Consider the following 24,453-nt stretch of genomic DNA (forward strand, 5'->3'; position numbering starts at 1 on the left):
CAATCAAAACAGTAGAGTACTGGCACAAAAATAGACACATAGATTAATGGAACAGAATAGGGAGCCCAGAAATAAACTAGTATTTTTAAGGTCAATTAATCTATGACAAAAAAGGCAAGAATACACAATGGGAAAAGACAGTCTCCAACAAATTATGTTGGAAAACTGGACAGGTACATGTACAAGAATAAAACTGGAACTCTTTCTTCTACCATACACAAGAATAAATTCAAAATGGATTAAAGACCTAAATGTAAGACCTGAAATCATGAAATTCCTAGAAGCAAACAGGCAGTAATATTTTTTACATTGTTTATAGAAATATTTTTCTAGATATGTCTATTAAGGAAAGGGAAACAAAGGCAAAATTAAACGATTGGGACCACAGCAAAGTACACTTTTGCACAGTGAAGGAAATCACCAACAAAACAAAAAGGCAACCTACTGAATGGGAAAAGATATTTACAAATGGTATATCTAATAATAGGTTAACATCCAAAATATATTAAGAATTTATACAACTCAACACAAAAAATAGTAATAATAATTCAATTAAAAATGGGCAGAGGACCTAAATAGACATTTTTCCAAAGACTTACAGATAACCAACAGACACATGAAAAGATGCTCAACATCACTAATCATCAGAGAAATTAAAATCACAATGAGATATCATTTTACATCTGTCGGAATGGTTAAAATAAAAAACACTAGAATAGTAATTGATGGTGAGGATGCAGAGAAAAAGAAACGCTCATGCACACTGTAGGTGGGAATGTAAATTGGTGTGACCACTATGAAAAACACTATGGAGTTTACTCAATGAATTAAAAATAGAATTACTAAATTAAGATGAGGAGTAGTAGGGGGACCCTGAGCTTGCCTTGTCCCTCAAACACACCTAGGTCAACATCAAATCATTTTGAACAACTAAGAAATTGTCAAATGATTAAGAAAACAATCTGCACAATTGGAGGGAGACAACATGGCAGATGAAAGATTTGCAGCTGTGATTTGGGGGAGAGAAAAGCTGTGGTGCTGGGAAAGGGAGGGAGCACTTTTGGCAGAGCCAAGTCAGGGAGAGAAGGAGAGAGCAGGAGAGCAGCCCATAGAGTTCTACATTGTGGTGTAGTGATACCCTGGGTTATAATGAGAGAGATCTCTCCCCTTTTCTGGAGCACATTTGGAAGTGGGTATTTCACATCTCCAAGGACAAAAGGTTTGCTGGGCCCCATTGAGCAGCTGTTCAACAGCAGGGGACAGGGATGTTCACAGAGGGCAAATAACCTGGTTGCAGCTTTTTCTTCTGCTTCACCATAGATTCAAGTCACCTACATAAGCTGTGACTGCTTTTCTGGGACAGAATGGTGCTGGCCACAGCCTATGAGGCTCTACTCTGGGGGAGGGGATGGGGGCAGCACTTTACTGGGTCTTTTCAAATTTGGAGTTTTGAATCCCAGCCACCAGCCAGAGATAAAACACAGGAGAACTGAGGCACTGGGTGTGCTTACAGCCCAAGCACAGATAGGTTGAGGGCAGGGATCTGACAATAGCTGGGACACAGGAGAGGAGATTGTTTGCTTTTCTGTTAGGACTTCCTGAATAGCAGCTACCCAGAGTAGAGTTCCCCTTCCCAGGGATGAAAGGGCAGGATGATGCCATCTGCCACACACTGCGCCGCCCCCCGCCCATGCATGGTAGGACTTCAGAGAGAAATACAGCACCTCCAGTGGAAGCTGGAATCACTTACACCAAACCCCGCCCCCCTGCATCCAGCAGGGGCATTTTTACCAGAGCAGGTCTGACTGTGAGCCAGTACAGTGGGACTCTCCCTCAGAAGACCAACACAGGCCCCCTGCATGTACCAAGTGTACTGATCATAGAATGCTCTAAATTGTCAATGTCAGTTCCAGTGGAAATAGGACCAGGATTTCTTTTTTTTTTTTTTTAATTTTTAATTTTTAAAAATTTTACATTTATAGATATATATGTGTATTCTTTTTTCTTTGTAATCAGGCTTATAGTTTTTTGTTTGGTTGTTTGCTTTTTTGTTCCTTTTCTCTTTTCTTGGATATGACCCAGGCTTATCTTAACAAATAAATCAAATCATATCTAGGTAAAGGTCCAAACACTCCCCACTGCAAGCAAGGAGGAACTATGCAGAGGACTGACCTATGGGAAAGAGCAGCCAAAACACACCAGCAGAGTGCACATAGCATATACCAGAAACACTTTCTGAAGCACCAGGCCCTGGACAATGCATGATCTCTTCTTAATATAGTATTACTCTTGGGGTGCCTGGGTGGCTCAGTTGTTAAGCGTCTGCCTTTGGCTCAGGTCATGATCCCAGAGTCCTGGGATCAAGCCCCACATCAGGCTCCCTGCTCCATGGGAAGCCTGTTTCTCCCTCTCCCACTCCCCCTGCTTGTGTTCCCTCTCTGGCTGTCTTTCTCTCTGTCAAATAAATAAAACCTTTAAAAAAATATATATATATAGTATTACTCTCAGGAGTAGGAAATAGAACAAGCTTTCCTAACACACAAAAGACAGAAACCTAGACATAATGACAAGATGGAGGAATTCTCTCCAAAAGAAAGCTCAAGAAGAAATCACAACCAGGAATTTGCTCAAAACAGATATAAGCATATATCCGAACAAGAATTTAGAAAAAAAGTCATAAGAAGACCAACTAGGCTTGAAAAAGTATATAAGACACCAGAGAAACCCTTCCGGCAGAGACAAAAGACCTAAAAACTAGTTTTTGGCCTAAATGAAAAATGCTATAACTGAGATGCAAAACTGACTACATGTAATCACAGTGAAGATGGAAGAAGCAGAGCATCAAATAGGTGATATAGAAGATAAAATTATGGAAAATAATGAAGCTGAAAAGAAGAGGGAAAGAAAACTATTAGATCATGAATATGGACAGGGAATTCAGTGATTCCATAAAGTTCAATAATATCCATATCATAGGAGTCCCAGAATAAGAAGAGCAGAGAAAAGGGGCAGAAGGTTTATTTGAACAAAGTATAGCTCAGAACTTACCTAATCTGGGGAAGGAAACAGGAATTCAAGCCCAAGAGGCACAGGGAACTCCCTCAAAATCAACAAAAACAGGTCAACACCAAGACATATCATAGTGAAACTTGCAAAATACAAAGATAAGGAAATAATTCTGAAAGCGTCTAGGAACACAACGTCCTGAACCTACAAGAGTAGACACATAAGGTTAGCAGCAGACCTGTCCACAGAAACATAGGAGGCCAGAAGACAGTGGCATGATATATTCAATGTGCTGAATGGGAAAAGTATGTAGCCAAGACACTATAACCAGCAAGGCTGTCATTCAGAATAGAAGGAGAGATAGTTTCCAAGACAAGCAAAAACTAAAGGGTTTGTGAACACTAAACCAGCTCTGTAAGAAATATTAAAGGGGACCCTTTGAGTGGGAAAGAGAGACCAAAAAAGCAGCAAAGACTAGAAAGGAACAGAAACAATCTACAGAAACAGAGACTTTACAGGTAATACAATGGCATTAAATTCATATCTATCAATAATTTCTCTGAATGTTAATGGACTAAATGCTCTTGTAAAAAATGTAGGGTATCAGAAAGGATAAAAAAAAAAAAAAAGACCCATCAATATGCTGCTTACAAGAGCCTCATTTTAGACCCAAGGACACCTCCAGATTGAAATTGAGGAAGTGAAGAACCATCTATCATGCTAATGGACATCAAAAGAAATCTGGAGTAGACATACTTATATCAGACAAACTAGATTTCTTTTTAAGAGTGGGAGATAGGGTGGGGCACCTGGGTGGCTCAGTCGTTAAGCGTCTGCCTTCAGCTCAGGTCATGATCCCAGGGTCCTGGGATTGAGACCCGCATCGGGCTCCCTGCTCCATGGGAAGCCTGCTTCTCTCTCTCCCACTTACCCTGCTTGTGTTCTCTCTCTAACTACCTCCCCCTGTCAAATAAATAAATAAAATCTTAAAAAAAAAAAAGAGTGGGAGATAGGGAGAACGAGGGCAGGAAAGAGGGGAGGGAGAGAGAGAATCTCAAGCAGTCCCCACACCCAGCATAGAGCTTGACTCAGGGCTCTATCCCATAAACCTGAGATCATGACCTGAGCCAAAATTAAGAGTCAGATGCTTAACAGACTGAGGCACCCAGGCACCCCCGGACAAACTAGATTTTAAACCAAAGCCTGTAATAAGGATGAAGAAGGGCACTATATCATAATAAAAGGATCTATCCAACAAGGAGATCTAACAATTGTAAATATTTATGTCCCCAACTTGGGAGAAGACAAATATATAAATCAATTAGTAACAAACTTAAAGAAACTCATTGATAATAATACAGTAATAGTAGGGGACTTTAGCACCCCACTCACAGAAATGGACAGATCATCTAAGCAGAAGATCAACAAGGAAAGAATGGCTTTGAATGACCCATCAGACCAGATGGACTGAACAGATATATTCAGAGCATTTCAACCTAAAGCAGGAGAATATACATTCTTTTCAAATGCACATGAGATGTTGTCCAGAATAGATCAAATACTGAGTCACAAATCAGGCCTCAACTAGTACAAAAAGATTGAGATTGTACCATGCATATTTTCAGACCACAACACTATGACACGTGAAGTCAACCACAAGAAAAATTTTGGAAAGTTCACAAATACATGGAGGTTAAAGAACATCCTACTAAAGAAAGAATGAGTTAACCAGGAAATTAAAGAAGAAATAAAAAAAAAATACAAGGAAGCAAATGAAAATGAAAACAAATGAAAATGAAAACAACTGTCCAGAACCTTTGGGATGCAGCAAAGCATAAGAGACAGGTATATAGCAATACAAGTCTTCCTCAGGAAGCAAGAAAATCTCAAATACACACCTAACTTTACACCTAAAGGAGCTGGGGAAAAATAAATAAATAAATAAATAAATAAATAAATAAATAAATAAATAAATAAATAAATAAATAAACAGCAAATAAAGCCTAAAACCAGTAGAAGGAGGGAATTAAGGGTAAAGCAGAAATAAGTGATTTAGGAATTAAAAAAAAACAAAAACAGTAAAACAGATCAATGAAACTAGAAGCTAGTTCTTTGAAAGAATTAACAAAATTGATAAACCCTTTGCCAGACTTATCAAAAAGAGAAAGGAATCAAATAAATAAAGTCACAAATGAAAGAATAGAGATCACAACCAACACTATAGAAACACAAACAATAATAAGAGAATATTATGAGAAATTATATGCCAACAAACTGGGCAATTTGGAAGAAATGGATAAATTCCTAGAAACATATAGACTACCAAAACTGAAACAGGAAGAAATAGAAAACTTGAGCAGACCCAACCAGCAAAGAAATTGAATCAGTAATCAAAAATCCTTCAACAAACAAGAGTCCAGACCTGGATGGATTCCCAGGGGAATTCCACCAAACATTTAAGAAGAAATAATACCTATTCTTCTGAAACTGTTCCAAAAAAATAGAAATGGAAGGGAAACTTCCAAACTCATTCTATGAGGCCAGCATTACATTGATCACCAAACCAGACAAAGACTCCACTAAAAGGGAGAATTACAGACCAATATCCTTGATGAACATGGATGTAAAAATTCTCAACAAGATACTAGCTAACCAAATCTATCAGTATATTAAAAGGATGATTCATGCCGACCAAGTGGGATTTATTCCTGGGTTCCTGAGGTTGTTCAGTATCTGCAAATCAGTCAATGTGATACACCACATTACTAAAAGAAAGGATAAAAACCATATGGTCTTCTCAATAGATGCAGAAAAGCATTTGACAAAATACAGACTTCTTTCTTGATAAAAACCCTCAAGAAATTAGGGACAGAAGGAACATACCTCAACATCATAAAGGCAATGTATAAGAAACCCACAGTAAATGTCATCCTCAATGAGGAAAAACAGAGCTTTCCTCTATGTTCAGGAACAAGACAGGGATGTCCACTCTTACCACTGTTATTTAACATAGTACTGGAAGTCCTAGCCTCAGCAATCAAACAACAAAAAGAAATAAAAGGAATCCAAATCAGCAAGGAAGAAGTCAAACTTTCACTCTTTTTTTTTAAATTTTGTTTTATTATGTTAGTCACCATACAATACATCATTAGTTTTTGATGTAGTGATCCACGATTCATTGTTTTCATATACCACCCAGGGCTCCATGCTGTATGTGCCCTCCTTAATACCCGTCCCTGGGCTAATCCATCCCCCCACCCCCCTCCCGTCTAAAACCCTCAGTTTGTTTCTCAGAGTCCATAGTCTCTCATGGTTCGTCTCTTCCTCTAATTCCACCCCCCTTCATTTTTCCCTTCCTTCTCCTAATGTCCTCCATGCTATTCCTTATGTTCCACAAATAAGTGAAGCCATATGATAGTTGACTTTCTCTGCTTGACTTATTTCACTTAGCATAATCTCTTCCAGTCCCATCCATGTTGATGTAAAAGTTGGGTATTCATCCTTTCTGATGGCTGAGTAATATTCCATTGTATATATGGACCACATCTTCTTTATTCATTCATCTGTTGAAGGGCATCTTGGCTCTTTCCACAGTTTGGCTATTGTGGACATTGCTGCTATGAATATTGGGGTGCATACGGCCCTTCTTTTCACTACATCTGTGTCTTTGGGGTAAATACCCAGTAGTGCAATTGCTGGGTCATAGGGTAGCTCTATTTTTAATTTTTTGAGGCACTTCCACACTGTTTTCCAAAGTGGCTGTATCAACTTGCATTTCCACCAACAGTGTAAGAGGATTCCCCTTTCTCCACAACCTGTCCAACATTTGTTGTTTCTTGCCTTGTCAATTTTTGCCATTCCAACTGGTGTAAAGTGGTATCTCAATGTGGTTTTGATTTAAATTTCCCTGATGGCTAATGATGATGAACATTTTTTTCATGTGTCTGTTAGCCATTTGTATGTCTTCTGTCCATTTTTTGACTTGATTATTTGTTTTTTGGGTGTTGAGTTTGAGTAGTTCTTTATAGATCTTTGATACCAGCCCTTTGTCTGTAGTGTCATTTGCAAAAATCTTCCATTCTGTTGGTTGCCTCTTTTTTTTTTTTTTTTTGACTGTTTCCTTTGCTGTGCAGAAGCTTTTTATCTTGATGAAGTCCCAAAAGTTCAGTTTTGCTTTTGTTTCACTAGCCTTTGGAGATGTACCTTGAAAGAAGTTGCTGAGGCTGATGTCAAAGAGGTTACTTCCTATGTTCTCCTCTAGGATTTTGAGGGATTCCTGTCTCACATTGAGGTCTTTAATCCATTTTGAGTTTATCTTTGTGTATGGTGTTGGAGAATGGTCAAGTTTCTTTCTTCTGTATATAGCTGTCCAATTTACCCAGCTCCATTTATTTAAGAGACTGTCTTTTTTCCTGCTTTGTTGAAGATTATTTGACCATAGAGTTGAGGGTCCATATCTGGGCTCTCTATTTTGTTCCATTGGTCTATATGTCTGTTTTTGTGCCAGTATTATGCTGTCTTGGTGATCACAGCTTTGTAATATAGCTTGAAATCAGGCAACGTGATGCTCCCAGCTTTGTTTTTCTTTTTCAACATTTCCTTGGTGATTTGGGGTCTTTTCTGATTCCATACAAATTTTAGAATTGTTTGTCCCAGCACTTTGAAAAATGTCATTGGAATTTTGATCAGGATGTCATTGAAGGTATAGATTGCTCTGGGTAGCATAGACATTTTTTTTTAAAGATTTTATTTATTTATTTATTTGACACACAGAGAGAGAGAGCACAAGCAGGGGAGTGGCAGGCAGGCAGAGGGAGAGGGAGAAGCAGGCTCTCTGCCGAGCAAGGAGCCCGATGTGGGGCCCTATCCCAGGACTCTGGGATCATGACCTGAGCCAAAGACAGCTACCCAACTGACTGAGCCACCCAGGCTCCCCATGGTTAGCATAGACATTTTAACAATGTTTATTCTTCTGATCTATGAGCATGGAATGTTTTTCCATCTTTTTGTGTCTTCTTCAATTTCTTTCATGAGTGTTCTGTAGTTCCTAGAATATAGATCCTTTATCTCGTTGGTTAGGTTTATTCCGAGGCATCTTATGTTTTTTTGTGCTATTGTAAATGGAATCAATTCTCTAATTTCTCTTTCTACAGTTGCATTGTTAGTATATAAGAAAGCAACTAATTTCTGTGCATTGATTTTGTATCCTGCCACATTACGGAATTGCTGTATGAGTTCTAGTAATTTGGGGGTGGAATCTTTTGGATTTTCCACATAAAGTATCATGTCGTCTGAGAGAAGAGAGAGTTTGACTTCTTCTTTGCCAATTTGAATACCTTTTATTTCTTTTTGTTGTCTGATTGTTGTTGCTAGGACTTCTAGTACTATTTTGAACAATAGTGGTGAAAGTGTCCATCCTTGATGTGTTACTGATCTTAAAGGAAAGGCTCTCATCTTTTCCCCATTGAGGATAATATTCCCTGTGGGTTTTTCATGGATGGATTTTATGAACTTGAGGAACGTTCCCTCTATCCCTATATCCTGAAGAGTTTTAATCAGGAAAGATGCTGTATTTTGTCAAATGCTTTTTCTGCTTTAATTGAGAGGACCATATGGTTCTTCTCTATCCTCTTATTAATGTGTTCTATCACATTGATTGATTTGCAAATGATGAACCACCCTTGCATCCCAGGGATAAATCCCACTTGGTTGTGGTGAATGATCTTTTTAATGTATTATTGGATCCTATTAGCTAGGATTTTGTTGAGGATTTTAGAATCCATATTCATCAGGTATATTGGTCTGAAATTCTCTCTCTTTTTTTTTTTTTTTGTCTTTGCCTGGTTTGGGGATTAAGGTAATGCTGGGCTCATAGAATGAGGCTGGAAGCTTTCCTTCTCTTTCTATTCCTTGAAACAGCTTCAGGAGAATAAGTATTATTTCTTCATTGAATGTTTGGTAGAATTCCCCAGGGAATCCATCAGGTCCTGGACTCTTGTTTTTTGGCAGGTTTTTTAATCACTGCTTCAATCTCGTTACAGGTTATTGGCCTATTCAGGTTGTCAATTTCTTCTTGTTTCACTCTTGGCAGTTTATAGGTTTCCAGGAAGGCATCCATTTCTTCCAGGTTGCTTAATTTATTAGCATATAGTTGTTGATAATAATTTCTTTTTTTTTTTTAAGATTTTATTTATTTATTTTTAGAGAGAGAGAATGAGAGACAGAGAGCATGAGAGGGAGGAGGGTCAGAGGGAGAAGCAGACTCCCTGCCGAGCAGGGAGCCCGATGCGGGACTCGATCCCGGGACTCCAGGATCATGACCTGAGCTGAAGGCAGTCGCTTAACCAACTGAGCCACCCAGGCCCCCGATAATAATTTCTAATAATTGTTTCTATTTCCTTGGTGTTAGTCGTGATCTCTCCCCTTCCATTCATAATTTTATTAATTTGGGTCCTTTCTTTTTTCTTTTGGATAAGTCTGGCCAGTGGTTTATTGTTATTATTAATTCTTTCAAAGAACTGGCTTCTAGTTTTGTTGATCTGATCTACTGTGTTCCTGGTTTCTAATTCATTGATCTCTGCTCTAATCTTAATTATTTCTCTTCTAATGCATGGCTTAGGCATTGTTTGTTGCTTTTTCTCTAGTTCTTTAAGGTGTACAGTTAGTTGGTGAATTTGGGAATTTTCTATTTTTTTGAGTGAAGCTCGGATGGTTATGTATCTCCCCCTTAGGACTGCCTTTGCAGTATCCCATAGGTTTTGGACTGATATGTTTTCATTCTCATTGGTTTCCATGAATTGTTTAAGTTTTTTCTTGTGATTGAGTTCCAGTTTTAAGCAGTATGGTCTGAGAATATGCAGGAAATAATCTCAATCTTTTGGTATCGGTTGAGACCTGATTTGTGACCCAGTATGTAGTCTATTTTGGAGAAAGTTCCATGTGCACTCGAGAAGAATGAGTATTCTGTTGTTTTAGGGTGGAATGTTCTGTATATATCTATGAGGTCCATCTGGTGCAATGTGTCATTCAAAGCTCTTGTTTCTTTGTTGATTTTCTGCTTAGATGATCTGTCTATTCCTGACAGTGGAGTATTGAGGTCTCCTATAATTAACATATTATTATCAATATGACTCTTTATTTTGGTTAACAGTTGGCTTATGTAGATGACTGGTCCCATGTTGGGGGCATAGATATTTACAGTTATTAGATCTTCTTGTTGGATAGACCCTTTAAGAATGATATAGTGTCCTTCTGTGTCTCTAACTACAGTCTTTAGTTTAAAATCTAATTTGCCTGATATAAGAATTGCTACCCCAGCTTTCTTTTGAGGTCTGCTGGCATGGAAGATGGATCTCCATCCCTTCACTTTCAGTCTGGATGTCTCTTTAGGTTCAAAATGAGTTTCTTGTAGACAGCATATGGATGGGTCCTGTCTTTTTATCCAATCTGCAACCCTGTGCCGTTTTATGGGAGCATTTAGGCCGTTCATGTTGAGAGTGATTATTGAAAGATATGAATTTATTGTGATCATGTTGTCTGTCAAGTCCTTGTTTCTATAGATTGTTTCTGTAAATTTCTGTTCTATATCACTCTTGGGGTTTTCTCCTTTTATAGAACCCCCCCTTAATATTTCCTGCAGGACCGGCTTAGTGGTCACATATTTTTTCAGTTTCTGCCAGTCTTGGATGCTCTGCACCTCTCCATCCATTCTAAATGAAAGCCTTGCCAGATAAAGTATTCTTGGCTGCATATTATTCTCAGTACCCTGAATATGTCTTGGCAGCCCTTTCTGGCTTGTCAGGTCTCTGTGGATAGTTCTGACATTATTCTGATGTTCCTCCCTCTGTACATAAGGAATCTCTTCCCCCTAACTGCCCTTAAAATGGTTTCCTTGGCTCTAAGATTTGAGAGTTTTACTATTACATGCTAGGGCGTTGGCCTGTTTTCTTTGGTCTTGGGAGGGGTCCTCTCTGCCTCTAAGACATGAATGTTTGTTTCATTCCCCAAATTAGGGAAGTTCTCAGCTACAATTTGCTCAAATATATCTTCTAGTCTTCTCTCTCTCTCCACCCCCTCAGGGATCCCAATAATTCTGACATTGGAACATTTCATGGTGCACTTATTTATCTGATTCTGTTTTCATGGATTTTGAGTTGTTTCTCCCTGGCCTCCTCTTTTTCCTTCTTTTCTATCAATTGGTCTTTTAGATCACTAATTCATTCTTCTGCCTCACTTACCCTAGCTGTTAGATTATCTAGATTAGATTGGATTTCATTGATAGCATTTTTAAGTTCTGCCACTTCAGCTTTCATTTCTGCCCTTAGAGACCCTATGTTGCCATTAATCAATTTCTCCATTCTAGCTATTGTCTTCACAACTGCTACCCAGAATTCCATTTCCGACATCTTGGTTATATCTCTATCCATTTGTAAATCTGTGGCAGAAGTCACAGTCTCCAAATCATTCCTATTTAGGGGGTTCCTCCTCCTAGTTATTCTGTTGAGGGGTGATTGAGGGAATGTACAGAGTCCAAATTATTGAACACAACCCAAGCAAGATGCACCTGTTTTATAAGGACCTTAGGTTTGTTGGCCTCTTGTTCTCCCAGGCTGTCTTCTGGGGGAGGGGCTTGCCATGCTGTTATTCAGGCAACCCTGTTTGGGCAGAGTTGCCCTGCTCCTGTGGGGGAGGATGGGCTCAGTAAAAACTGTTTTTCTGGCACTTTTATTCTCTGGCAGCTTTCCCTAGTGGTTTCCATGTGCCTTCCAAGAGTCTTCCAAGAGCAGAAGAGATCATTTCCAACCCTCTGCCTCAGAACAGAGAGATTGCAGTCTATTCTTCAGTGAGCTCTCCAGGCCTCACTATCTCTGTTTCTGTCTGTGCTGCTATAAACTGCATCCTCCTGGGTTGTGTGCCCCTCAGCAGGGCTCCCAGTCCTCACCTCCAGGTCGGGGCACAGGGGGCATGTCTCTGCCCTTTGTGCTTCTAAGACTGCCAGCCATCCCCAGTTCACAGGCGTGGCCCCCCCACTCCAGGTTTCAGTCTGGGGAGCTGCCCTAAAGTCCTTTCGTGGCTGCTTCTGGTCTGCGAGTCTGTTCCCCATCCCCAATGTGGTAGGCTTTCGTGTACTGGTGGTGCAGGATCCCCACGGCTCCATCCCCCTTCTGTTTATCTTCAGACATGTGCCTGCAGAATCACGGCTGCTGCTTCATACCTCGAAACCAACCACCTGCAAAATTCTGTTTGTAGAAATCCAGATATATCTTCTTACATCTCAGACTGATTTCAAGTGCATTCTGGTAGATATCCAGCTCAATTCTGGGGACCAGTTGGAATAGGGTTCCCTACTTCTCCACCATCTTTTCTCCTTTCAAAACTTTCACTCTTCACAGACAACATGATACTTTATGTAGAAAGACTCCACCAAAAAAAAAAATTTACTAGAACTGATACAGGAATTCAGCAAAGTCACAGGATATAAAATCAACATATGAACGAAAATCTGTTGCATATCTATACACCAATAATGAAGGAGCAGAAAGAGAAATCAAGGAATTGATCCCATTTAAAATTGCATCAATATCCATAAGATACATAGTAATAAACCTAACCAAAGAGGTAAAATTTCTGTATGCTGAGAACTATAGAACACTTATGAAAGAAATTGAAGACACAAAGAAATGGAAAAACATTCCATGCTCATGGATTGGAAGAATAAATATTGTTAAAATATTTATGCTACCCAAAGCCATCTACACATTCAATGCAATCCCAATCAAAATAACACCAGCATTTTTCACAGAGCTAGAATAACAATTCTAAAATTTGTATGGAACCAGAAAAGACCCCAAATACCCAAATTAATGTTGAAAAAGAAAAACAAAGCAGGAGGCATCACAATGCCAGACTTCAAGCTGTATTACAAAGCTGTAGTCATCAAGACAGTATGGTACTGGCACAAAAACAGACACATAGATCAATGGAACAACATAGAGAACTCAGAAACGGACCCTCAACTCTATGGCCAACTAATCTTAGACAAAGCAAGAAAGAATATCCAATGGAAAAAAAGACAATCTTTTCAACAAATGGTGTCGGGAAAACTGGACAGCAACATGCAGAAGAATGAAACTGGACCACTTTCTTACCTCCTACACAAAATCAAATTCAAAATGGATGAAAGATCTAAATGTAAGACAGGAAGTCATTAAAATTCTAGAGGAAAAAAACAGGCAGCAACCTCTTTGACCTTGGCCACAGCAAGTTCTTCCTAGACATATATTTGGAGGCAGGGAAAACAAAAGCAAAAATGAACTATTGGGACTTCATTAAGATAAAAAACTGCATAGCAAAGGAAACAATCAACAAAACTAAAAGGCAACCAACAGAATGGGAGAAGATATTTGAGTGTCCAAAAGGCTGACAGGATATGTGATGGTGTCCAGTTTGGAGCCGGGATAAGGTTCTTGTAGCTGACACATGTCCTCCTGACCCTGCAGGAGGAGCCTTGGGACGTGGGCAGCAGTGAGTCCCTTGGTGCCATGCACCTTCTTGCAGAGTAAACACATCTGCACAATTCTTTGCAGTCCTTGTGGGAATCTAAGTCAATAAATTTAAAAAACAAATAAAAAAATGACATACTGGGTAAAGGGTTAGTATACAAAATCTCTAAAGAACTCAACACCCAAAAAACAAATAATCCAGTTAAGAAATGAAGACATGAATAGACACTTTTCCAAAGAAGACATCCAGATGGCTAACAGACACATAAAAATATGCTCGACATCACTCATCATCAGGAAAATACAAATCAAACCACAATGAGATACCACATCACACCTGTCAGAATGGCTAAAATTAACAACTCTGGAAATATCAGATGTTGGTGAGAATTTGGAGAAAAGGAAGCCCTTTTGCCCTGTTGGTGGGAATGCAAACTGGTGCAGCCTCTTTGAAAACAGTATGGAGGTTCCTCAAAAAGTTAAAAATAGAACTACCTATGACCCAGCAATTGTACTACTAGGTCTTTATCCAAACAATACCAAAATAGTGATTCAAAGGGGCACATGTATCCCAATGTTTATAACAGCAATGTCCACAACAGTCAAAATATGGAAAGAGCCCAGATGTCCATCAACTGATAAATGGATAAAGAGGTGGTATATATATAATAGAATATTACTCAGCCATCAAAAAGAAATGAAATCTTGCCATTTGTACAATGTGGATGGAACAAGAATGTATTATGCTAAGCAAAATAAGTCAGTCAAAGACAAATATATGATTTCACTCATATGTGGAATTTAAGAAACAAAACAAATGAAGATACAGGAAGGGAAGGAAAAATAAAATAAGATAAAAACAGAGAATGAGGCAAACCATAAGAGACTCTTAACTCTAGGAAACAAACAGGTTGCTGGAAGGGTGGTGTGTGGGGGGATGGGGTAATTGGGTGGTTAAAGAGGGCACTTGATGTAATGAGCACTGGGTGTTATATGCAACTGCTGAATCACTAAACTCTACTTCTGGAACTAATAATGCACTATATGTTGATTAATTAAATTTAAATTAAAAAATAAAAAGAAAAAATAAGTAAATAAAAATATTAAAAACATGAACTCATTTTATCCACATATTAAATATACGGGTTTATATTATGAACATATTAAACACATTGATTTAAGAAAAAAAAGAGAGTCTTGAATCCAGAGAACAAACTGAGGGTTACCTGAGGGGAGGTGGGCAGGGGGAAGGGTCAAATGGGTGATGGGCATTAAGGAGGGCACTTGTTGTGATGAGCACTGGGTGTTGTATATAAATGATGAATCACTAAATTCTACTCCTGAAACCAATACTACACTATATGTTAACTAACTTGAATTTAAGTATAAATAAATGTATAAATAAATAAATAGATTTCAAGTGATGTGTTGAGCATTCATGTCCATCTTCATAAAAAGATTGTTTACATTATTACAAATATGATTGTAAATAAAACTCATATTGTAAGATGGTGATTATACAGCATTCTGTCTTTGTGATTATAAATCAAAAGCCTACACTGTCTTGGATTTTTTTAGTTGGAATTCACCCCAAGGGCAGAACCTAGATGAAATAACCCTTTCTTGGTCTTTATTCAGCAGGGGCAATACATAAAAGTCCAAGCTGTGCAGATGCAAAATATTCAGATATCTCTTCTTCTCTCCTTTAGGCTCATGACATATCTACTCTGAGAGGAGCAGACTAAAGAAAATAATAGGAGTTGGATGTCCCCCCCACCTCTTTAGACCCACAGGATTAAACAGACACATATCCAAAATTTTCAGAAAGTGTCAGAGGAGCTCTCTCCAGGGAGCAAAGTTTGTAGGGCTCTGAGACAGTATAAGGGCAACAGAGAAAGAAGGAAAAGAGAAGTAGACTTCTTTTTCCCCTGGTTTGGGAGTTGAGCTGAAGCACCTAGACATCACAGATCATGCCATTTTACAGTAACTTTGCTTTTCAAGCTATTAGGAAGCTGATAAAAGGCAAAGGTTAATAAACTCTTCTTGCTCACTTCATATGGCTGACGATTACTTCTCTCACTTGTAAAATCGGCTAATGTTTTTCTTAAATACTTCTTAAATCTGTCTCATTCTGTCTACTTTATTACCAACTGCCCTAATGCAGACGATTATAAACTTTTGCATGGATTATAACACCCTCTTGCCTGCAGTCCTAAACCTTTCAATTTATTCCCCCACAGAAATGGCAGAGTAATGTATCCTAAAACACAAACCATCATAAAATCTATTATTCTTGCTTCTAGTACAAAGTTCCAGCTCTTTACTATGAAGCATCCTGCATGGTCCATGTGAGCCACCCAAATATTTGTTTAGGGAATAAATGGAAGATCAATGAACAAAGAAATGAGGACAACAAGACACTTATCTGGATTCCTATCTACTTTTCCTTCTTTATCTCTTATATATTTGTTGTGTCCTTTTGCTACATTGACCCCTTACAGAGAATCACTCTCTCTTTCTTTGCCTTGCTAACATCTGTCATCTTTTACAGTTCAGCTCAGAAATTACTTCCCCCTCTCCTCCCTCTCCCCACAGCATTTTAACTACTAGAAACCTCCTCCCATTAGGTTCCACGTTAACCTATGTACATATCTATCTTTGTATGTCTAGCTCCATTGTATTGCACTCATTTATTTTCATATCTGCCTCTATCTATACTACATTACCTTGAGGACTGTATCATAGATAAACTTATATATTTACATATATGAATTTCAAGTAATACATTGAGCATTCATGTCTATCTTCATAAAAAATGGTTATTTACATTATTAAAATATGATCGTAAATAAAACTCATATTATAAGATATTGATTATACAGTTATGATATATATATATATCATATATAACTGTATCTTTGCTTCCTAATATAAAATCCACTCTTGTCCCTATATATAGCCATTACTTAATATGTATGCTCATGAAATGAATGTGTGATTGAATAACAACTAATATTGAAGAGGGACTATTTTTTCCTAATCTGTATGTGTGTGTGTTGGGAGAATTATTCATGAATATAATATCTTTCTTTTAAAATTTGCAACAATTACATTTGTAAACATATTTTGCTAAAATATATAAATACGTTCAGGTGAAAATTTTAATTTATGGTATATTTTATAAATATTACCACTCTTGCCTTCTTTTCAGAAAATACCAAAGAGGTTGAACAATTTACAAATATACTTTAAGGAAAAATCCCTATGTGATCTTGTTATGCTTTGTTCAAAAGTTTTGTTTTGTTTTTTTTATACCTTTGACTGGAATTATGATTTTGTTTGAATGTCATACATATATTTGGTCAACAAAATTTCCTTAGATTGTGTTATAGAATTAAATGTACTAACGTATTTTGGTATGCTGCTTAAAGTACCTTCTTGAGTCATTTACATTATACTAAGGTACTGTTGGATATAGAAACACATATGATAAATAATGTTCACACCCTATTGTATATATTTGTAAAGTGAGGCGGAAATAATACATACAACTAAACAAAAATGAATAGTCACTAGGAAGTTATAAATTCCCAGAAGGACATAGAATATAAAGTATTACTGGTGTGGTATTGGGAGCTACTTTAGCTAGGATTATCAGAGAAGTCCTCTCTAGATAGCAGGACGTTGTATTGAGGCATGAATGTTAAAATGCAATAGCCACCAGAAAGTATTGAAGAAAAGCCTGTTGGCCACAGAAAGAGCCAGCAATGGACTTTATGATGCATGGAACAGAATGGTTAGTGTGACTGGAGTGTGTGTCAAGAGGGGGATAGTAAGGGAAGATTTGGAGAAGTAGACATCAGTTAAAATGGATAGTTTAGGTTGGTTATCACAGGATAAGCAGTTGAATGGTTTTCATGAGGAAAATAATAAGAACTTGCTGTTGGTTTAGATGTGAGACAGGCAAACTATAAAAGAATGAAAGATGACTTCCAGCTTCTTGGGTTAAGAAACTGGGTAAGTGGGTGGTATCTTAGTCATTCAGACTGCTATACCAAATACCATAGATTGTGTGGCTTAAACAACAGAAGTTTATTTTCTCACAGTTCCAGAGGTGAGAAGTTCTAGATCAGGGTGTCAGCAAAGGGTGGGGCTGTTTTGCTGAGTGCCTTTTCCTGGCTTGTGATGGCTTCCTTCTGTATCCACACAATCTTGATAGTTTTGTCCTCATATGGTGGAAGGAGGATGCTCTGGTATCTCTTCTTCTTTTTATAAGGGCACTAATTCCATTATGGGGGCTCCACCATCAGGATTCCCATCTAAACCTAATTTCTCCCAAGGCCCTACCTCCTAATATTATCACATGGAGATAAAGTCTTCAACGAATTTTGGGGGACACAAACATTCAGTCCATAACAAGGGGAAACTTTGCAAAGGGTGGAGATCAAGAATTGAGTGAGAATAATCTTGAATTTGAGAAGCCTATTATTTAAAATGCAAGTGAATATATCTTCTAAGTGCTGTGTCAACAGACCAATTACGAGAAACTTAGGAGAATATAATACATGTTAAATTATTAATATGTTCTGTGACTTAATGTGTTACCTTTCTCAAGTAATATATTTGCATTTTAATGAGTTTTTACTAAATGCTTTGACCCAGATAAATTGCTCTAATACTCACCATACCAGCCACATGACAAACTGTGAAAGTTGAATGCTGTGATAAGCAATAATCATGCTGAAATGTATGGATACTCTACCACTCTACCGAAACATAGGTCTCATTGTTATCTAATACAATGGTCTACCTCATTTCCTTTCTCAAGTTTACTGCCTCTACCTTCACATTTACAGAAGGCAGCCTTGGGAAATAAGCCCCCACACATGCCCTTTAGGAACATTTCTTGATATAATTTTTTAAAGATCTGCGAATCTATTCACTAATTTGGGGCCATCTGCTTTCACTCAATGAAAAATTTATTAGGCTTCTACCTAATAATGAAGTAGACAAGGTATTATTAGAATGTTTTAAAATATCAGTGAATAAAATGTTGAGGATATGTAACTATGTTTTTTTGTTGTTGTTCTCAACAAAGGAAAACTTATTCTCCAAATAGTCTGTTATATTTATAATGTCAGTCTACCTTTTCAGGGTCAGAAAAATCAATAAAATCACAGCAGTGACCTGGGACATATTCATCTCCTATAGTGAAATCAATTAATTTGGGACTCAGTGCTTATTGAGAAAACCTTCTGATCTGGGAGGAGTGAGAATAAGCACTAAGGGTAGGCAAGGAAAGAGGACATGAAAGATAATGTTAGTGCTTTTTCCATCCTTACCTAAAGTTCTAGTTGACATTAGTTAAACTTTGCTCATTTCTGGATAATGTAGTATTATTTATATGTTATTATATTCTTCATAAAGCAAACACTTTCTATTTTACTTTTCTTATATTCATGATTATAGCTACTATAACTAATAATGGCTGTATTATTTCACCCCAAATACATTCTGTTAGGGTCTAGAACTAGGATATCTGACACAGCTTGTTAAAGGCTGAATCTGAGAATAGATATCCTAAAATTTTATAGGATAAAATTGATCTTGCAACTATATTGAATTAAAACTAGAAAGATAATTAAATATAAAACTTTTAGGAATTTAGAAACATGTATTTTATTTTATACAACTGTTATCAGCTATTGCTTACAGCAAACCCCTCTAAAACTTTAATGGCTTAAAACAACAAAAACAATGATGACAATAAAACACATTTATTATTTCTCATGAGTCTACAGGCTCTCTGGGCAGTTCTGTTGCTCTGGGATAACCTCTGCTGATTTCAGCTGGGTCAGTTAAGTGTCTTGGTCAGCTACCTGACAGGATGGCAAGGGCCTGGCTATCTCCACTGGTCTTGCCTCGGGTTTACTTATAGCTAATTAGGGATGAATCTAAAAATAGTTTCTTCAAAGTTGCAAGTAGCCTTTCAAAAAAATTATATTATGACCCTTAATTTTGAAAGAGCAGTGAACAGGTATGTGTATGAATCTAGGGAAGTATGCTTCATTTACAACAGCCAAATAACAACAACAATAAAAAGTCAATCATTATTTCCATTTTGCCTGCATAGTGCAGGAAAATTGTGTGATAGAAGATAACTTCATGCTTGGAAGCCAGGACAAGAAGCCGTTGCCCTCAAATTGGTTTCAATTATACTTTTTTTTTAATATTTTATTTATTTATTCATGACAGTCAGAGAGAGAGAGAGACGCAGAGGCAGAGGGAGAAGCAGGCTCCCCGCCTAGCAGGGAGCCCGATGTGGGACTCGATCCCAGGACCCTGGGATCATGACCTGAGCCGAAGGCAGACGCTTAACCATCTGAGCCACCCAGGCACCCTGTTTCAATTATACTTAAATGAAGTAAATATCCAGATCATCTTTAACTACTTGGAGTGTTGTACAACAATATTTATTTGACTGAATTAAGAAAAAATAGATTTCCAAAATTTTAATTGGCCTTCATATTTTATAGGTGAGCCAACAATTTTATAAAGCTGATATAATCTAGTTAAGTTTCAATAAATTTCCTGCAAATTAACTTATGAATTAAAAGAATTTCCAAATTACTTAATTTAGTATAATTTTTATGAGCTTGCATCACCAGATACCTCCCCAGATAATTCATTTTTCAAAGAGTACAAGTAGTTAAAGAAAGAAAAAACTCTGACCTCTAACCCTTCCCCCTCTCATGGTATCTAAAGAAAATAATGAGTGAATGATATACCAACAAAGTTATATTATTAAAAATATTTTCTAATTAAGAAAGTAATATATAAATTGTAGAGATTAGAAAATACAGAAGTACATAAAGAACATGAAAAGTATCCACTATTTTGTAATGCAGAAATTAACCAAATTAACCATGGTATAATATGTCTATAGGAAAAGAGTTGAAATTGCTTTTTATTTCATAAATACTACAGAATGAATATAACTCCCTTGCATATTTTTGAAGCATGATTTTTAATGCACAATTCCTACAATATGGTAGGCAGAGGAAAATGTGTTAAATGAAATTTTTCCTCATGAATGCAAAATAATTTAATATTTTATTGGATCTTTATTTTTTCAATATTTATTTTGTTCTTAAACGCAAGGCTATGATGAAGCTAAATATGTATGCATACCACTGAATATTTTCTTCTTGATACTGAATACTTCCTGGTGAATTTCTGGAAGTGGACTTGTAGTCTATATCTTCTCCTGTACCTCTCCAACCCAGAGTGTTGTCTTTCTGTATCTGTCTCTCTGTCTCTGTCTGGGTCTCTCTCTCTCCCTCTCTTATTCTAGATCTCTAACTGTATTTGATTCCCTATCAATTTGAGAATCCAAAGAGCAGTCTTGAATTCTTTTTCTTTGCCTTGTATTAATTACTAGTGAGGTGATTTTATAAAAAAATGCCATCTGTATTCTTTCTGTGGCAAATTGTGTGTTTATATATGGTATCATTTTCTGTTGGATTTTCAAGCTTAGGTAATAAAGAATTATCCTTTTGTCTAAAATTGACTTTCCTTATTTATCATTTTTTTTTCTTCTTAGATTTATGCTTAAAATGACCTCCTTGCCTAGAGTTCAGAGAAGTCAAAATATTTATTCTCTTTATGACAGAGATACTTTTTAAATTGTGATGCTGCATGCATTTTTATTAACATGTGTGGTAAAAACAAAGGCAAGGCAGAAACCATAGAGTCAAAATATTAAATAAAAGATGAAATGATAATATGGAGAGCTTCAAAACATAAAATATGGTGCTAGCGGGTCACTGCACATAGGAATTAATCCTGATGGGAACTGCCTACCCTGGTGCCTTTATTCTTCTAGTTGATAAACTGTCACATGTGGCAATGTGGTAGAAAGCACATTATCATAAAACTTTTAGAATCAGACCCAAGGCCAAAGTATATCATAGCTATTTCTTCTCCCTGAAGACCATTTGAAACCAATAGCTTCTCTAACTCTCTTCATCTCTTTAAGTATTGCACACATTGCACAAGTCATAGAGTACCTTAAATTGGTAAACCATCTCATTTTATTTTATATTTCCACAGAGATGACACAAGCACAGGATTTCTTTATGAAGACTTATGCTTGAATAAGTTCTGCCAGAGTACATAATCAGGAATGAAATAGATTTGGGGGTTCACATTTATATCAAGGTCAAACTCATTAGAGATGAAAAAATGCACCTGGGTGGCTCAGTTGTTTAAGCAACTGCCTTCGGCTCAGGTCATGATCCTGGAGTCCCGGGATCGAGTCCCACATCGGGCTCCCTGCTAAGCGAGGAGCCTGCTTCTCCCTCTGACCCTCCCCCATCTCATGTACTCTCTCTCTCTCTCTCTCTCATTCTCGCTCTCTCAAATAAATAAATAAATCTTAAAAAAAAGAAAAAATGAATTGATATTTATACAGTAGAGAGTCCCTTTTATATAATCTTTTAAGTAGCAAATTGTTTTGTGACACAGCCGAGTTTGTATTTCACATTCTTTGTAAGAATTTAAAGAGAGAAGGGAAATATTCATTTGAAGAAATTCTGGTTTCCTCATGTAAGAGTAAAACAAATTTTCACTTTCATAATTGATAAGTGAACGATGGTCTGCTCATGTTTTATGACATGCTTAGGAACAAAATAAAAGTGAGAATATGTGGAAAGCAGTTTAAGCTTCAGTTGTTTATTTTTTCATATATTAAGAAAGCATGCATTATTTAACTAACTGGAAGGAGTGGGATTATAAACACTTGAAAAAAATAAGACTAACGGTAACTTTAAGGTCAAATAATAAATGATTTTTGAAGCTTTTTGATTTTCTCCTGTAACACTGGTGAAGAAACATAGAGTCTCTTCTAGGAGGACTAAAACTGAAATCCTTCATTTTATTATGTTCACGTTTCTAAAAAAAATTGGCATTGATGCGTTTTATTCAAAGCAGAATGGATTAGGAGTTGTTGCACTTACTTATATTTTTACAGTCAAATTCACACATGGAAATTACAGAATACATAGGGCTTTTCAAAAAATAATGTGTTCATTTGTAAATAATAATTTTAATTCTTATTTTTTGGAAGATTATGAGAGAATCAGCAAGATCTAAAGTTATTTTAGGCAAGAATGAATAGACTACAATTTCAATAAGAGGTTGAATACTGATAAAAGAACAAAGCGCATGGAGTTTATTTAGCTTGGAAGTCAATCATGCAGACACAATGACGATTTATAGTCTGGGGTGTGCACATACCTAACACCTAAGATAAAGTACTCTTTTTCAATGCATTATGAAATTTTGAATTAAATTAATATTTTTAGTGGTGGACAAGTGTAAGATGGGAAGAGGATATATAATCCAAAGCTAATACATTTTAAAAAGCAAAAATCTGTAAAAAATAAAGCCTGAGTTCTTCAGCCTGAAATGAGGCTGACAAAAAAACAAAAACAAAAACAAAATACCACCTAAAACAAATATAAAGACAAACCTGAGATCTTTAGGCTACTTGGGGCAGGTGAGGGAATTTCTTTTTGTGACACTATATGGGGTCAGAACAACAAGACAAAAAGGACATGATCTGTAAATTAGACAGGGTTATTGTTAGGAAAGAGCTCTCAATAGTGTGTCTTGTTTCTGAAAAGAATTTATATTTATACTTTATTAACATCAATGCTATAGATCCAGGATAGCAGACACAAATTTCCTGTGGCATTAATGGAGGCAGCAGACTGCAACCATGACTTGCCAGCTGGGATTTTAAAGTCTGAGTTTCCGTTATCTTATTATAAATATCAGACTCATATAATTTTTACTGACATTTCAGTATTCTTTGGAAAATATGTACAAATATCTGAAAACAGTTTTTAAAATAATGATGGGTCATGCTTGAGATGGTGTAGGCTTGTAAGCCCCTTGCAAACCAGGGTCATTTGAGGACTGCACTGAGGTTAAGGACGGCCAGGCAGGCCTGGGCCAGGAGGAGAAAATGTTCTCTTCCCCTTATCTCATGTTGCAAGGCCTAAATGCCTCTATCAGCAGGAAGTGGCTATTGCCTAGCTTAAAGTGTGTCTTTCTAAACAGAAGTGTTCTTTCTAAAGACAAAGAACATGTTGTCTCCAAAGGAAGGATGGCTAAGAGAATTCTTTATTCTGCAAGCATAAACAGGATGTATTTTGTTCTTATTGAATTTCGTGTATCTTTCTTCACGGATGTTGGGTTGATACTTTAAGTATACATTGTTATGTTTATCTGATCACTGGGAGTATATAGCTATGTGAGTAATAAACAGCAGTATGCAGTTGCAAGTGCTGCCTTTGCTCTGCATCCCCTGTGTCCTGGTGATTTCGTAGACCCTTACCCAGGGACCCCAACGCACTAGACGTTGACACATGCTAACATCAACTAACACATTAAATTTCACATTCTATTATGGAGGGAAAATTGCAAAAAGGGGTTCTGTCTGGAAGAGGTTAACTATTATTTAAAGCTGTAGAAACAAAAAGCTATGATTTGAGTGACCACATAATTTATTGTCCAAGCCAGGACACTTTTTAGAATAAAAAAGAGCCACGAATATCATTAAATTGTATACATGTAAAAATACTTGTATAGTGATTGACTGATTTTTGAGTTGAATAAACTACAAAACAGTTCCAATAAAATCTATTTGTAAAATAGTTTACATTTTTAGTCCTCTTTATCTCTAGTACCGGAGGTCACAGATATTTTTTCTGAAGAATGAATTTTTAAAGTAGTTTCAGTGAGATACAATTTAAATATCGTAAAATTCATTTGTTTTTAGTGGGCAGTTCAATGAATTTTGGTATATTTACTGAGTTGTACAACCACCATTGCAATCTAACTTTAGAACATTTCCATCATCTTAGGCTCTTGATTTATT

Source organism: Mirounga angustirostris, unplaced genomic scaffold (genome assembly GCF_029215605.1).
Source record: "Mirounga angustirostris isolate CCGP_5_RB_7025 unplaced genomic scaffold, mMirAng1.0.hap1 SCAF_1, whole genome shotgun sequence".
NCBI classification, from domain to species: domain Eukaryota; kingdom Metazoa; phylum Chordata; class Mammalia; order Carnivora; family Phocidae; genus Mirounga; species Mirounga angustirostris.